A 13,038-nucleotide genomic window follows, 5' to 3' on the forward strand; every position below is an offset into this window, starting at 1 on the left:
CATTTCTCTATATGTGGTGGGAGTGTGATAAGGCCAGAGGGTTCTGGGAAGAGATGCACAGGCAAAAGTTGGGACCAAACTCGCGGTTCAGCATTGCCTACTCTGGTTATAGCCTGTTAAGGAGGATAGGACGGTGGTAAGAGCGGGGTCATTGTGGTTTATACTGGCTAGAATAATGGTGGCTGTGGCCTGGAAGGCTAGCACCGGGCCTGGATGAGTTGCTGGGGGAGAGAAATACATAAATGGGTGAGGGCGGAACTGGACATTGCAGCAAGCACAACTAAAGAGGAAGGGACTAGTGTGGCATAAGGTGTGGGACAAGCTTGAGGCAAGGTTGGATTTGTACCCCTCTGCCCCCACTGACGGACACGGGACACAGTGGGCGGGGAAGGTGGCTGCATGTACAGAAAGCTGGGGTGTGAACCAGGGGTGGGCGGAGGTCACTAAGGAGTGGGCGAGCAGGAATAATTGAGAGAGGATGAGTAGTGGGATCGGAAATGTACATCATGCTTGGGTGAACGAGGCTACATTTTGGAAACATGTATTGCCATTTAAGTTGGAATCCAATTGTGTATCATGAAATTGATTTGAAAATGACAAATAAAAATGGTTTTATTTAAAAATGGGGAAAGTTCTGGTAATACTTCACAAATGGAAGCCAGACGTCCAGGTATCTGGGCAGACAGTTATTCATGCATGCTGTGACTTTTTCGGCTAGCAAGATGTCTCACACCTTAATCCACCACTGCCCCCGACAGAGCCTTCCTAAATCGCACCATAGTTATTCTTGCTGCTAATAACAGTTGTGTTAACAGTTGCACCCTGCCACCTGATTTGGGATAGACCTCTTCCACTGAGCGACCCAACAGCACCACTAGCGTGTCTTGAGTTAAGTCCACTCTGGTGATCTCCCTGATATGGGACAATATAGCAATCCAGTAAGTGTGACTGACAGGACAGGACCACCACATATGGAAGTAGCTTCCTCAGAATCTGCCCCCCCTTCAACAAGCCGGGTCTAAATTCCAGCTCATCTTGTGTAGATGCAGCAGTGGAAAATACCATCTGTAACAGTTTGTACATGCTTTATCTGTTAGTCACACATGTAGAGGAAGCGTGATTGCTAGCCCAGATCTCTTCCCATACGTCGTCCTCTACAGGGTGCCCCATGTCAGCTTCCCAGTTAGTGATATAGGAGGGTTTAGCTGTCAGTAAATTACCTCCCATCAGTTTATAAAAACATGAGATCTTACCCCCATCTACCCCATCCATGAGGGTACGTTCCAGATCCCTCAGTACACAGGTTGCTTGACTCTTCACCAAGGGTTGGGAGATCCAATGCCGAATTATAGGATACGATATATTTATAATGTGCCTGCACTCAAGTGTTTCTAGCCGCGACAAGACTAGTGGTGGGGGAAGGGCCGTAGAAGGAGAAAAGCCAAACTATTTTACTAGTCCTTGTGACATTCAGATTGTGCAAGTGTGACAACGAGAAGTGCAGGCGGTAAGAGGGAGATGGAAGCGCATGGGAAATGGAAGGGAGAAGTACGATCAGGGCCGCATGGCTCTGAATAAGTGCAGCCAGGGCAACGTGGCACTGGAAATGCAAAGAGGCAGGGGGCGGCTGGGCCTGTAGGGGTACAGATACAGCCCATAAGTGCGCGGCAGGCAAGGAGGCAGTGCAAGGACTGGTCATGGGTAAGCCTGGTACCCAGTGAGACTGAGGGTACCAAGCCACCAGTCAGCACCGCAGACAGGAAGGTTAGCAGGGTAGCAAGAGAGAGAAGGCAGTGGAGAAAAGGAAGGTGTTGAGCCGCTTCTGGAACTTCAGGTGGTCAGGCTCAATTCTGATAGGGGCAAAGAGGCCATTCCAGTGGGAGCACCTGCAGAGGAGATGGATCTACCCCCCACTCTTTGCTTGTAGAAGCGTCTGACCATCAGAGAGTTGGTGGTAGCTGAGCGAAGGCCTCTAGAAGTAAGGTATTTGGGCAGAGCGAGTTGGATATAATGATGGCCGCGACCACAGAAGGCCTTGTGGACGATGCAGAGGGTCTTGAACTTGATCCTTGCAGCCACCGGGAGCCAGTGAAGGGATTTCAGGGCTGGAGAGATGCGGCCCCTGGGCTTGAGGCCAAGGATAAGTCTTGCAGTCCTGTTCTGGATAGGTTGCAGAGGGCGAAGAGTAGAGTTGGGCAGATTGAGAAAGAGGCTGTTCAGTAGTCCAGCCTGGAGACAGTGAGCTTATGGGGTTTGGAGCGAAAAGGTGGAATACCTCTGAGGTGGTGCAGCTGGAAGTGTGCCTTTTTGGCCAGGTCCGAGATATGCAGAGAGAGTGCAGTGGAAGATGACGCCAATGTTTTTTGCCTCACCAGAAGGCAAGGGTAGAGGGCCCAGGGAGGGCGGCCAGAGTGAGAGGGGGTAAAGCGGGGCCGGAGACCCAATGAGGATCTCAGTCCTACTGGCATTAAGAAAGAGATTGTTGGACAGGCACCAATCCGGAATCGCGGATAGACAGGCAGGAATGAGCGAGGAAGGAGAGAAGGCTCTGAGTAGCCTGAAAGAGAGCAGAGTGTCATCCGCATAAAACTGAAAGTTTGAAGAGAAGGTAGACATTGAAAAGCCAAGGTGAGAGGATAGAGCCCTGGGGGACACCACAAGTGGAGAGAGAGGTGGATGAGAGAAAGGACCCAGGTTGGACCTGGGAGGGTCAGTCAAGGAAGGTCTGCCACGCCAAGGCCGGCTCCGTCCTGCCCACGTTCTGGCAGAGTCGATTAATCAGGGTAGCGTGGTTGACTGTATCAAACGCAGTGGAAAGATCAAGGAGGATGAAGATGGAGGGGGAGCTGGAATCAAGATTAGAGAGCAGATTTTCACGGGTGTTGAGAAAAGCAGTTTCTCCAGCATGGGGTCTGGCATGGATTCATATGCTCAAGAATATACAGCGTCGGGCTGGGAATCGTCGGTTTAAAAACTGTATTCCGAATGGATTGTGTGCTCCAACGTATTCCTCATCTTTGACATGTAATGTACAGCTTCAGCTGCTTCGGAAAACATTTTCAGCAGAGGGTGCCCTGCGTTGAGTCGATGTCCCTAGAAGGCCTCCGTCGAGAGTGACGTCATCAGATGTTAAAAGTAGCACGCAGGGCGCCCGTTGGCCTCAGTTCTGTTTTTCCGCAAACGTGTTTGCCTCATGAAACTTGGCGCACCTCGTACTTCTGAAGTACTGTTATTTGCTTAATGTTCGACAATGTCTTTGCTTCCACCCCAACGACTCCTCGTTCCGGGTTTAACAAGTTTAAGGAGTGCGACTCCAAGATGTCGATAACGGTCCCGCATCAAGTCTGTCTGTGGTGCCTGGGAGAGGGCCACGAGACGGATACTTGTTCCAAATGTCAGTCCATGATAGGGAAGGCCTTGCAGGAACAAAAGGGGAAATTGCAGGTAGGCAAGGTGTCCAAGCCCAGTAAATCCCGCCCGACTGGGGCTTTGACCAACAGATCGAGGGGCGACTCTCCTCGTCGGAAGAAGTCCGAGCGCTCACGGTCTTATAGTGGTTCCTGCCACTCTTCGTCCTCGTCGAAGCGAAGGCACCGCCGGTCGCCTTCGTAGTCTTCGTCAGGCAGTACTCCCTAGAGGGTCACATGCCCCTCCAAGACATCGACACAGGCAGAGTGGGAAGCTTTCCTGATGGAGATGCTTAAGATTTTTGAGCGACCGGGCAAGGCTCCGTCAGTGCCTTTGGTAGAAGACCGCAATGAGCGGTTTCAACCCAATACTCGCGTGCCCTCGAGCCCTGGTGCTTGGCATGATTCCCATTGAGAGCCCTCGAAGCGGAGAGAGGTGTAATGGTCTCCGACTTCGTCGAGGCCTTCAAAGCCGTCGGCACAGTTGTTGGTGCCGGTTGCATATTTGACGCATGTCAGGCCTTCAGTGCTGTTGTCGATGGCGCGAAAGCCGGTGGGGCCTAGTTTACCGGTTCAGCCTGTTGACCCTCCTAGAAGACTTTGGCTAAATCTCAGTTGACGCATTCCAAGCCTCTGGCCTCCATACCAGAGAAAAGCTTTGTCCCGCTTCCGAAAAAGGATATTTTTTTAGAAACCTCACTTCTATTTTTGAGGAGGAGGAGGAACTTGAGGAGGAGGTCCCCATTGGGCTCCAGTATGGCACACCTAATGTGCCAGGGTGTCTCATTCCAGAGGAGAGCAGGATGCAGGACTTATGTGACACTTTACATAACCCAAGTGGGTTTGATACCTCTCCTGAGCTGGAGTTCGCAAGCCAAACCCTGGGCAGCTTGCCGACTCATATAGGCACCTTTTGTCTAAGGGGGTGGAGTACTTGGGCTAGTCCAAACCGCAAGCGCCTTATGATCAGGATGATCTTACGGATATTTTGGACAAGGGTCCGCCTATGGATTCTGTGTTACCGTTCAATGTGGCTCTGCAAAAAAAGGGTGGCCAGGAATTGGGAGACCCCGGAAACTAAGGCGGCGGCCAAGTCTTTATGTGCTGCAATTGGGCAACCGCTGCCTTTTCGTGCTAGTTGACAGCCATGGAGGGGTAGATCATTTCGTTATTACTCCTCATTTGGAAAGGCAGGAGGAATGGCCAGTCAAAGGGGCCAACATAAGTCCCCTTGTGGTGGACGAGGTATAGGTGCCAAGTTGGCTCCAGCAGCAGCTTCTGTGCAATCGGCCTCAGCAACAGCTGCTTCAAAACCACTCTGAAGGCTTCAGTCACAATTCACCAGGGGTGGGGGGGCTGTCCCAGCATCACAAAGAATGGCGGGCCATTACTTCAGATGCGTGGGCTCTGGAAACAGCCCACTACTACTGCCTTCCCTTTATCAAGAAGCCTCAGATCAATCCACCGGGAAACGCTCTTTGAGTATTCCGTGAGCCGCTCCTTGTGCAGGAAAATGTAACCCTGCTAGAGAAAGGCGCTGTAGAACCAGTGCCTGTAGCAGAGAGGAACAACGGTTGGTATTTCCCATATTTTTGTATTCCCCAAAAAGGACGCGGGACTGAGACCCATCTTGGACTTGAGATACTTGAAGAAGTTCCTCAGGAAAGACACATTCAAGATGGTCACTCTTTCTCAGATCCTTCAGGCCCTCCAACTTTAGGATTGGTTGGTGTCATTGGACCTTCAGGATGCTTATTTTCAATCCACTTCAAGCACAGCAAATACCTGAGGTTCGGCTTTGGCGCCGCTCGCACTATGTTCTGAGTTCTGCCATTCGGGTTGACCTCCGCCAGAGGGTGTTCACCAAGCTGATGAGGGTGGTGGTGGCAGCGCATCTCAGGAGAGTGGGGATTCACGTCTACCCCACCTGGAAGATTGGCGGATTAGGGCGTGTTCTCAGGAACAAGTCCAGGATCATCTCAACGTTACCTGCCACTCTCTTCACAGACTGGGCTTCTCTCTCAATTTCAAGAAGTTCCATTTGACACCTTCCCAACAGCTCCAGTACATCAACGCTGTGTTAGACACTTCCTTGGGAAAGAGCTTGCCTCCCAAGGTGAGGGCTCAAGACATTCTCCAGGTGGTTACAAAATTCCAGCATGCCCAGAATCTCCCGTCCTTCGAGTTCTTGAGGTTGCTCAACCTCATGGCATCCTGCATTTTCCTGGTGCCAGAGGCCCGCTTGAGGATGAGAACCCTTTAATGGGCTCTCCGATCGCAATGGTCCCAGTACTCGGGACAGGTGTTGGACCGCCTCCATATTCCGACCAGGTCTCACAGGATCTGCTTTGGTGTGGGTGTAAGGAAAAAGTTCTAAAAGGCAAACACTTTTGGCAACCATTGCAGGAGATCACTGTAGTGATGGACACCTCACTCACGTGGTGGGGAGCTCACGCCAAAGACCTGACTGTCAGCGGTCGTTGGTCTCTATCAGAGTCCAAACTACACATCAATCTTTTGGAGCTGAGAGCAATCAAACTTGCACTGAAGGCTTTTCTGCCATCTGTACGGGGAAAGAATATCCCGATAATGACGGACAATACAGTGGCCATGCACTACCTCAACAAAAGGGGAGGCGTAGGGTCATTACCACTGTGCAGTGACGCAATCTAGCTCTGGTATGTTGTCTATTCAAGAAGAAATCTCCCTATCAGCGGTTTGCCTAGCCGGGTAAGAGAACACGGCGGCGGACGCTCTGAGCAGGCAGAGCAGTCTCCTACGTATGGGAACTAGCTCAGGAAGTCCTTCAAGAGATCTTTGCCCTTTGGGGAACCCCTCAGGTGGATCTGTTCACGACCAGTGTCAACTGGAAGTGCGAGCTGTACTGCTCAAGGGAATTTCCTCCGAGAGGACCTCTAGGAGACACGTTTGTGGTGGACTGGGAATTCCCACTGCTTTGTGTTTCCTCCAGTCCCTGTCATTCCTCAAGTAATCAGGAGGTTCGGAAACCGCATGATCCTCATTTCCCTGTATTGGTCCAGGAGAACGTGGTACCTGGACCTTCTGGGTATGTCCATCTCTCCTCCGATACGTCTTCCGCTAATGGAGAATCTTCTCTCGCAAGAGGAGGGTAGAGTTCTCCATCCAGAGGTCAATACTCGCAACCTTCGCGCTTGGTTTCTGAAAGGTTGAGGTACAAGGATTGGGACATTCCGGATGACGTGATGGAGGTGTTGCTTCAGCTAGAAGTCCAGCAACAAAGTCTCTGTACCATTGCCATTGGAATAAGTTTTGTGACTGGTGCAGAGACCGGAATGTTGCTCCTTTTTCAATGTTCAACACCGGATGTTCTATCCTTTCTGCTTTCCTTGGCACATTAAGGTTTGCAGGTTGGTACCATTAAGGGTTACCTGGCAGCGGTATCCATTTTTAAACGCTCATCAGAGGAATGTTCCTATTTTAAGATCCCTTTGGTCACCAAGTTTCTGAAAGGGCTCACATATGTGTTCCCACCATCTACATTCCAGTTTCCGGTATGGGACCTCAACTTGGTTTTAAAATTCCTCATGGGTGCTCCTCTTGAACCATTGCACTCAAAACCTTTAAGGTTGTTGACCTTTAAGACCATCCTGTTGGCTGCACTTACATCTGCAAGGAGAGTGAGCGGGTTACAGCCAACCTTTACTATATTCCACAAGTATAGGGTTGTATTGAGGGTGAAGCCCTCCTTTTTGCCTAAGGTTGTTTCGGAGTTTCACCTACGGCAGAAAATCGTGCTACCAGCATTCTATCCTCCTCCAGCATCGTAGTAAGGATGAGTAAAGGCTACATTGGTTGGACCCTAGGAGGGTGTTAAGCTTTTATGTGTCCAGGAGGTCCAAATTGAGACTCTTTGTAGGGTATACAGGGTAGGCCAGGCTGTTCCCAAACAGACCTTGTCTAGGTGGATCATCCTAGCTATTTCTGAACGCTACAGGCTGGCAGGAAAGGTCCCTCCTGAGGGTTTACGTGCTCATTCCACCAGAGGCATGACTTTGTCTGCCCTGCAGAGAGGTGTCCCTATTAAGAACATCTGTGATGCTGCAGTGTGGTCATCCATACACATGTTTACCAAGCATTACTCTTTGGATACTTCCCACGCTCAGGATGTCGCTTTTGGCAAGGCAGTCCTTTATTCTGCCCTTTGAAAATTCTGCATGTCTAAATTCTCACCGTCCTGTTAAGTGACTTCATTTCAGCACTCCAACTAAGTCAATTCCTAGTCTGGGATACCCAAGGGAATCCCTTATTTATATATTTTTATGACAAGTTCATAGATCTGGATGATAAACCCTTGTATAACACCCCTCTCTGAATCCCCCTGACCTCACTGAGCCAAGAAGTAGGTTTGTTTTGAAAATTAAAAAATGTATTTGAAACATTGAACAAAATATATATATATCACACTTTTATGAATAAATTAATATTTGATAGAACACTTATGAATATGACAGTGATCAACAATGGATAATATTACCCTAGCACACTTCTTTAATTACTTAGGAGTTGGTATAGAAAGGATAAGGTAGCTGAGAATACTTTATGGTTTCAAGGAAATGCAATGATGGAAAAGAATGCAGCACAGAAATAACTGAGATGGTTTCCACAAGAGATAATATGATCACTTTTTCTTTTGACAATTCACTCCCCCCCTATGCAATATAAGGAGATGGAAGGAGAGCACACAATTTTCAGGAATATAATCAAATGCAATACAAATTCTAGTTCCCCCCCCTAGCAAGCTTAGTGCAACCTGTATGCTTTTAAAACCTGCAGAAATACTTTTAATGTGATTTGCAATGAAGTGAAAATATTCTAAAATGATTTTAATTCCCTATAGGAGATTCAGGGTAAGTGACAGCTATTTTGAATTAGTTCAGGTCAACACTAGCAATTATTCAGGAATGATTATCGGGTTGAAAACAGAGTTCAGCAGTTGCAAGCAAAAGGACAGCTATTTTTGACACGTGGAGAAAATTGAGTCAAATTGCAATTCGTGGCACTTTTTCCGAGTGCGTCGATCGCGATTACGGAAAAACTATAAGGAGTAGGACGTGCGGTTCAAAAGATACGGACAATTTAGTGGAGGTAGATTCTCAGAAATAAAGTAAGATTCAAATGACAATTGACACTTTCACAGGTTTCAAATCACAGAATGGACACACGATTTCTATGCAGTTCTAAATAGGTTGAAATGGATGGGATGCGATTATTTTAGACTAAGAGATTGGTTCTGCACAGTTCTGGCTGGATACTCGCACCATAAATTTGAAATAGGCCGTCAAGATCTGGTCAACCGGTTTAGACTGGACTTCTAGCGGTTCTCTCTGCTCTCCGGGTCTGGATCTCTGGTTCTGGCAAAGGTTCTTGGCACTGCACTGCTTTTTGGGTCTGGGTCTGGGTCTGGATACCGCTCTGCCTTCTGGGTCGGGGTCTGGATACAGTTCTAGCCAGAAGCGAACAGCACAGCCCGGCTGTTGAGAGACAGGTTGCAAAAGGTTTTGAGGCCTGCTGAAAATGGATTCAGCTTGTGGTTCAGGCCCCTCTGCTTTAATTTCTGTAATCTGGAGTTTTCTGGCAAAGCGCTTCGCAAGAAATCAGTTTGAAGTGGAAAGTGAATGTCTCTACCTGGGTCTCAGTGGCTCTTTTTATGTCTTTTGAAAATGGGTGGAAAGGCTGACTTTCTATGCCCAATCCTCTGAGGATCCTGATAGGCTAGAGGATGCTCTGTCGCCTGACTAGGGAACTGAGTTGTGACTCATCCCGTGTCATGAGACATCATTTTTATGGCATACAGAAAGAACACTCCCCTTGTCACTTTGCACACTAATCTATTTTTGACTTAAATGCATTTTTAGCTATATACAATTTTTCTAATATTATATGTCCAGTTAACATATTTTCTGTAGCGCCAAAATTATCCGATCCCTGTCTTTGTAAGATGTTGTGTTCACTTCTGACAGAATTCTGCCCTTTTCATCCAGAACACAACCTCTAAACTTTTCCAGAATTTACACAAATATGCGCAAGGAATATGGGCATCAGATGATGAAGTGTCAGATTTTTAACATCCAGACATTTGGAGTAATACCCTATTTTCTGCTACTACCCCCAGAACATACCACAGAGTCCTAACACCTCTTAAAATGTGCACAGAAAAATCACAGGAATAATGATATTATTGATATAATTTTGACAATACTACTATGAATTAGCCATCTTTCTAAAATTATACTCTGGTCCAAATGGGTGTGGTTAAGTCCCCAAAGCACATGGGGAATTTCTGATGTGTCCACTTCCTCCAAGCTCAGCTGGCTCACAGAGGCAGTGCCCCTCCCATTTCCTTCCAAGAGGAAGCCATTTACGACCCCCTGGATTAGCAATTGCTTGGAGCAAAGGGAAGTTGATTGTTCTGTTTCCCTGCTCCCAGGTACCCCACCCCTGATTCAATCAGAGAGGTGTGATCTCCTTTTGGTGGGGCAGCAGAAGGCGAGCCAGGCCTGTGAATACAGTTGCTGGGCAAGTTTCAACTCCTGTCGGGGGTAGTTGCCGGGCAGAATTCAGTCCCTTGAAGCCAGGCTTCAGCCAAAGGTCACTTGTGTTCCCATTTTTCTTCATTCAAATCAAACTTACAATTTTGACACATGCAGCTAGAACGCTGATTTTAAGTTCAAAACCATGACATTTAAGCAGTTGCAACCTCTGTGACACTCAAAAGTAGGTAACTCATTTATTTTAAACATTTCGATTTTAGTGGCTTTAAATCCCATTTCACTTAAGCTGCTGACATTGACAGCTCAGCCAGTTTTGTTATGAACATTATTTTATGCTCTTCATCTTTCCAGATTTGGTATGCACACAAGACTTCATTCTACCAGACCTCTGCTGGTGTTCAGTAAGATTTTTGAATATCTTGCAATGTTTGAAATAGGCATTTTGAGCTTGCATTCAGAGAAACAAAGGTGATTTCAAAGCGCTTTTTGAGCTAACAGGCACTGCTGTTTCTCCTTTGACACCACATTTCACTCATGGCGCTTCTGGACCATCACGCTGGCACTGGTGGGTGGCAGGTCAGGCGACCATTTTGGTGTGCGCAAAAACTGCGCGGTTTTCCTGGATTCCAGCGCAAATGTGGGCTTTTCTGCCATCTTGGATTTTCTAAGCCCACAGCACCAAATGTTGCAGCATAATAAGTTAAACGTGGGTCGATACACCTGACAGTCCTCCTATGATGGATACTGCTTCTGTCGAAGATGAAGAATATGTTGGAGGAACATCCAGTTGAAAGAAGGTTACCAGGGGGTAAGTAACTTGTTCTTAGAATGGATTGTGTCCTCCAACTTATTCCTCATCGCCCTCCCAACCTACCCCTCTTTTGAATTTCCCATGCTACTACAGCTTTCGTTCCCACAAGGCTGTGTGTACTGTCCTGCCTGTGCTTCTGGGCAATTCTGACACACGAAGAGGGGGGAAAAACAGTACTGAGGCCAACGGGCACAGTGTGTTCTACTTATAACAGCTGATGAAGTCACCCTCGACGAAGGCCTTCGAGGGACATAGACAGATGCCGGGCGCCCTCTGGCAAATTTTTTTCTCCAAAGCTGGACATTACATGTCAAAGATGGGGAATATGTTGGAGGAACATCCAGGCGAAAAAACGTTACCAGGGGTTAAGTAACTTGTTCTCCTCTAAACCAATCACTGTCCTCTGGGTAATACTGCCCCATCAAATGATAGTCCTCTCCCTAGACCCCGTCTCTGGCAGCCGTCTTCAGATTTTTATTGCACGCTTCAATGTGGGGCGTCCTCGAGTTGCTCCCCGAGCTATTTTGTACTTTTTTTCCAAATTATTCAGTTGAAAAGTTCTATTTTTGTTCCATAGGAACCCGTGTGCTCCTATCTTCATCGGCTGGCAACAGGGATCCGTTGTCGGTGAAGTTGCGTGCCCTTCAAGGGCAGTTGTTCGTCGAAGTTTCTGGAAGGCCATCCTTCGCCTACTTTGCGCCCTCTGACCATGACGGAAGAGAAAAAGGAGGGAAGCAGACTTTTCAGGCCTGCACCCAATGCGGGCTAAGAAAAGTCTTTGTGGAGGACAAACATCAGAAGTGTCTGTACTGCATGCACCCGGACCACAACGAGGAAGGGTGCAAGATATGTTGGGGGTTCTCGAAGAAAACGAAGGACCGGTATAGCAGGCTGCCGGCAAGGCTCAAGTTGAGCAAGGCCTCTGACCTGTGCTCCGAGCAGGGTCATGCCTCACCCAGGACCGGTCGGTCTGAGGAGCGGCCCTCAGGAGGGGTGGCGAGAAGGCCCCAAAGCAACCGTCCAAGGTTTACATTTAGCCAATGGACATCTCATCCACAGATGACGACGATCCAGCATCGTCCATACAGTCCACAAGAACGACAGCGACACAGGGCGTTGCACTCATCATTCCCTCCACAGCCGAGGGACATATCCATGACATCCTGTCAACTCTCCTCACCTTAGTGCCGGAGATCCAGCAGAGGTTGCCCCAAGCATCAGCACCTGTTGTACCGCAGGTCAGGGGACCAACTTCCGCGTAAGAAGAGGAAGCTTCATCCGACGCCACTGCATCACCATCCTCCACATAGGGACCCAACTCCACCAGCGGACCCGGATACACACACGGACACTGGTAAAGTGACGGCCACGGAAACCAACGAAGATGAGGACTTAATACCGGCAGATGAGGAAGACTATCATAGCAGTACCCTTTTTTGGGCGACATTTGGGAGGAAGGCCTAGCCCTCATGAAGAACCCATGCGCCGCTCCAACCAAACGACAGAGGTTGGAGAAGAAATACAGGGTGCCGTACTCCACACCCAAGTGCTTCAGGTCCCAACCGTCGCCAGCCTCGGTAGTGTCGACCACCGCAAGGAAACGTTCGGCCAACCTGGCTTCCACATCAGGTCCCCCTCCGAACGACGAGGGGAAGAAGATGTACGCAATAGGAAAGAGACTCATCTACACGGCGGCATCCACCATCAGGGCGGCTAATGCTCTGGCTACCTTGTTCCGATACGACTGGGAGCTTTGGTCCCTATCCTGGAATTCCTCCCCGATGACTAGAAAACCAAGGCTCTCGCAATCTTTCAGGAAGTGGAGGTGGCGTCGGACCATGCCATTAAGGGGGCAGTGGACATCACTGACACGTGCTTATGCCAGATGGGAAACCGAATTTGCCTTCGTCGGCAGGGATGGTTGAAGGCCACAAACTTCTGCCATGACTTTCATGCGAAGGTGCTGGACATGCTGTTTTGTGGCGAGAATCTGTTTGTGAAGGGCAATCGACGAATCCCTTCGAGCCATAAAGACAGACACGCAGACAGCACGTTCCATTGGCAATCTGCAGCAGCATCGCTGGTCATCTTTTTGCTCCTCCAGTGGAAAATCGAGCAGATCATCCATGGGATACTCCATATAAAACAGGCAACCTCCCCGATCCTCCATGCAGGAAGCCTACAGGGGTTGTTCCCAGGCCAACGGTAGCAGAAGCTGGCGTCGCCGTCACCCGAGCAAGCCTGAACCGGCCAAGACGTTGGGCCCCCACTCGTGCACCTTCGTGGT

At 48.8% G+C, this 13,038-nt stretch overlaps 1 protein-coding gene across 2 annotated transcripts in view; it reads left to right on the forward strand.

The window, feature by feature from the left end:
• MTBP (MDM2 binding protein) overlaps window positions 1-13,038 on the forward strand; it is a 701,292-nt gene that overhangs the window by 487,277 nt on the left and 200,977 nt on the right. The window lies entirely within an intron of this gene.

This window comes from Ambystoma mexicanum, chromosome 5q (genome assembly GCF_040938575.1).
Source record: "Ambystoma mexicanum isolate Mex_15411 chromosome 5q, UKY_AmexF1_1, whole genome shotgun sequence".
Classification (NCBI taxonomy): Eukaryota; Metazoa; Chordata; class Amphibia; order Caudata; family Ambystomatidae; genus Ambystoma; species Ambystoma mexicanum.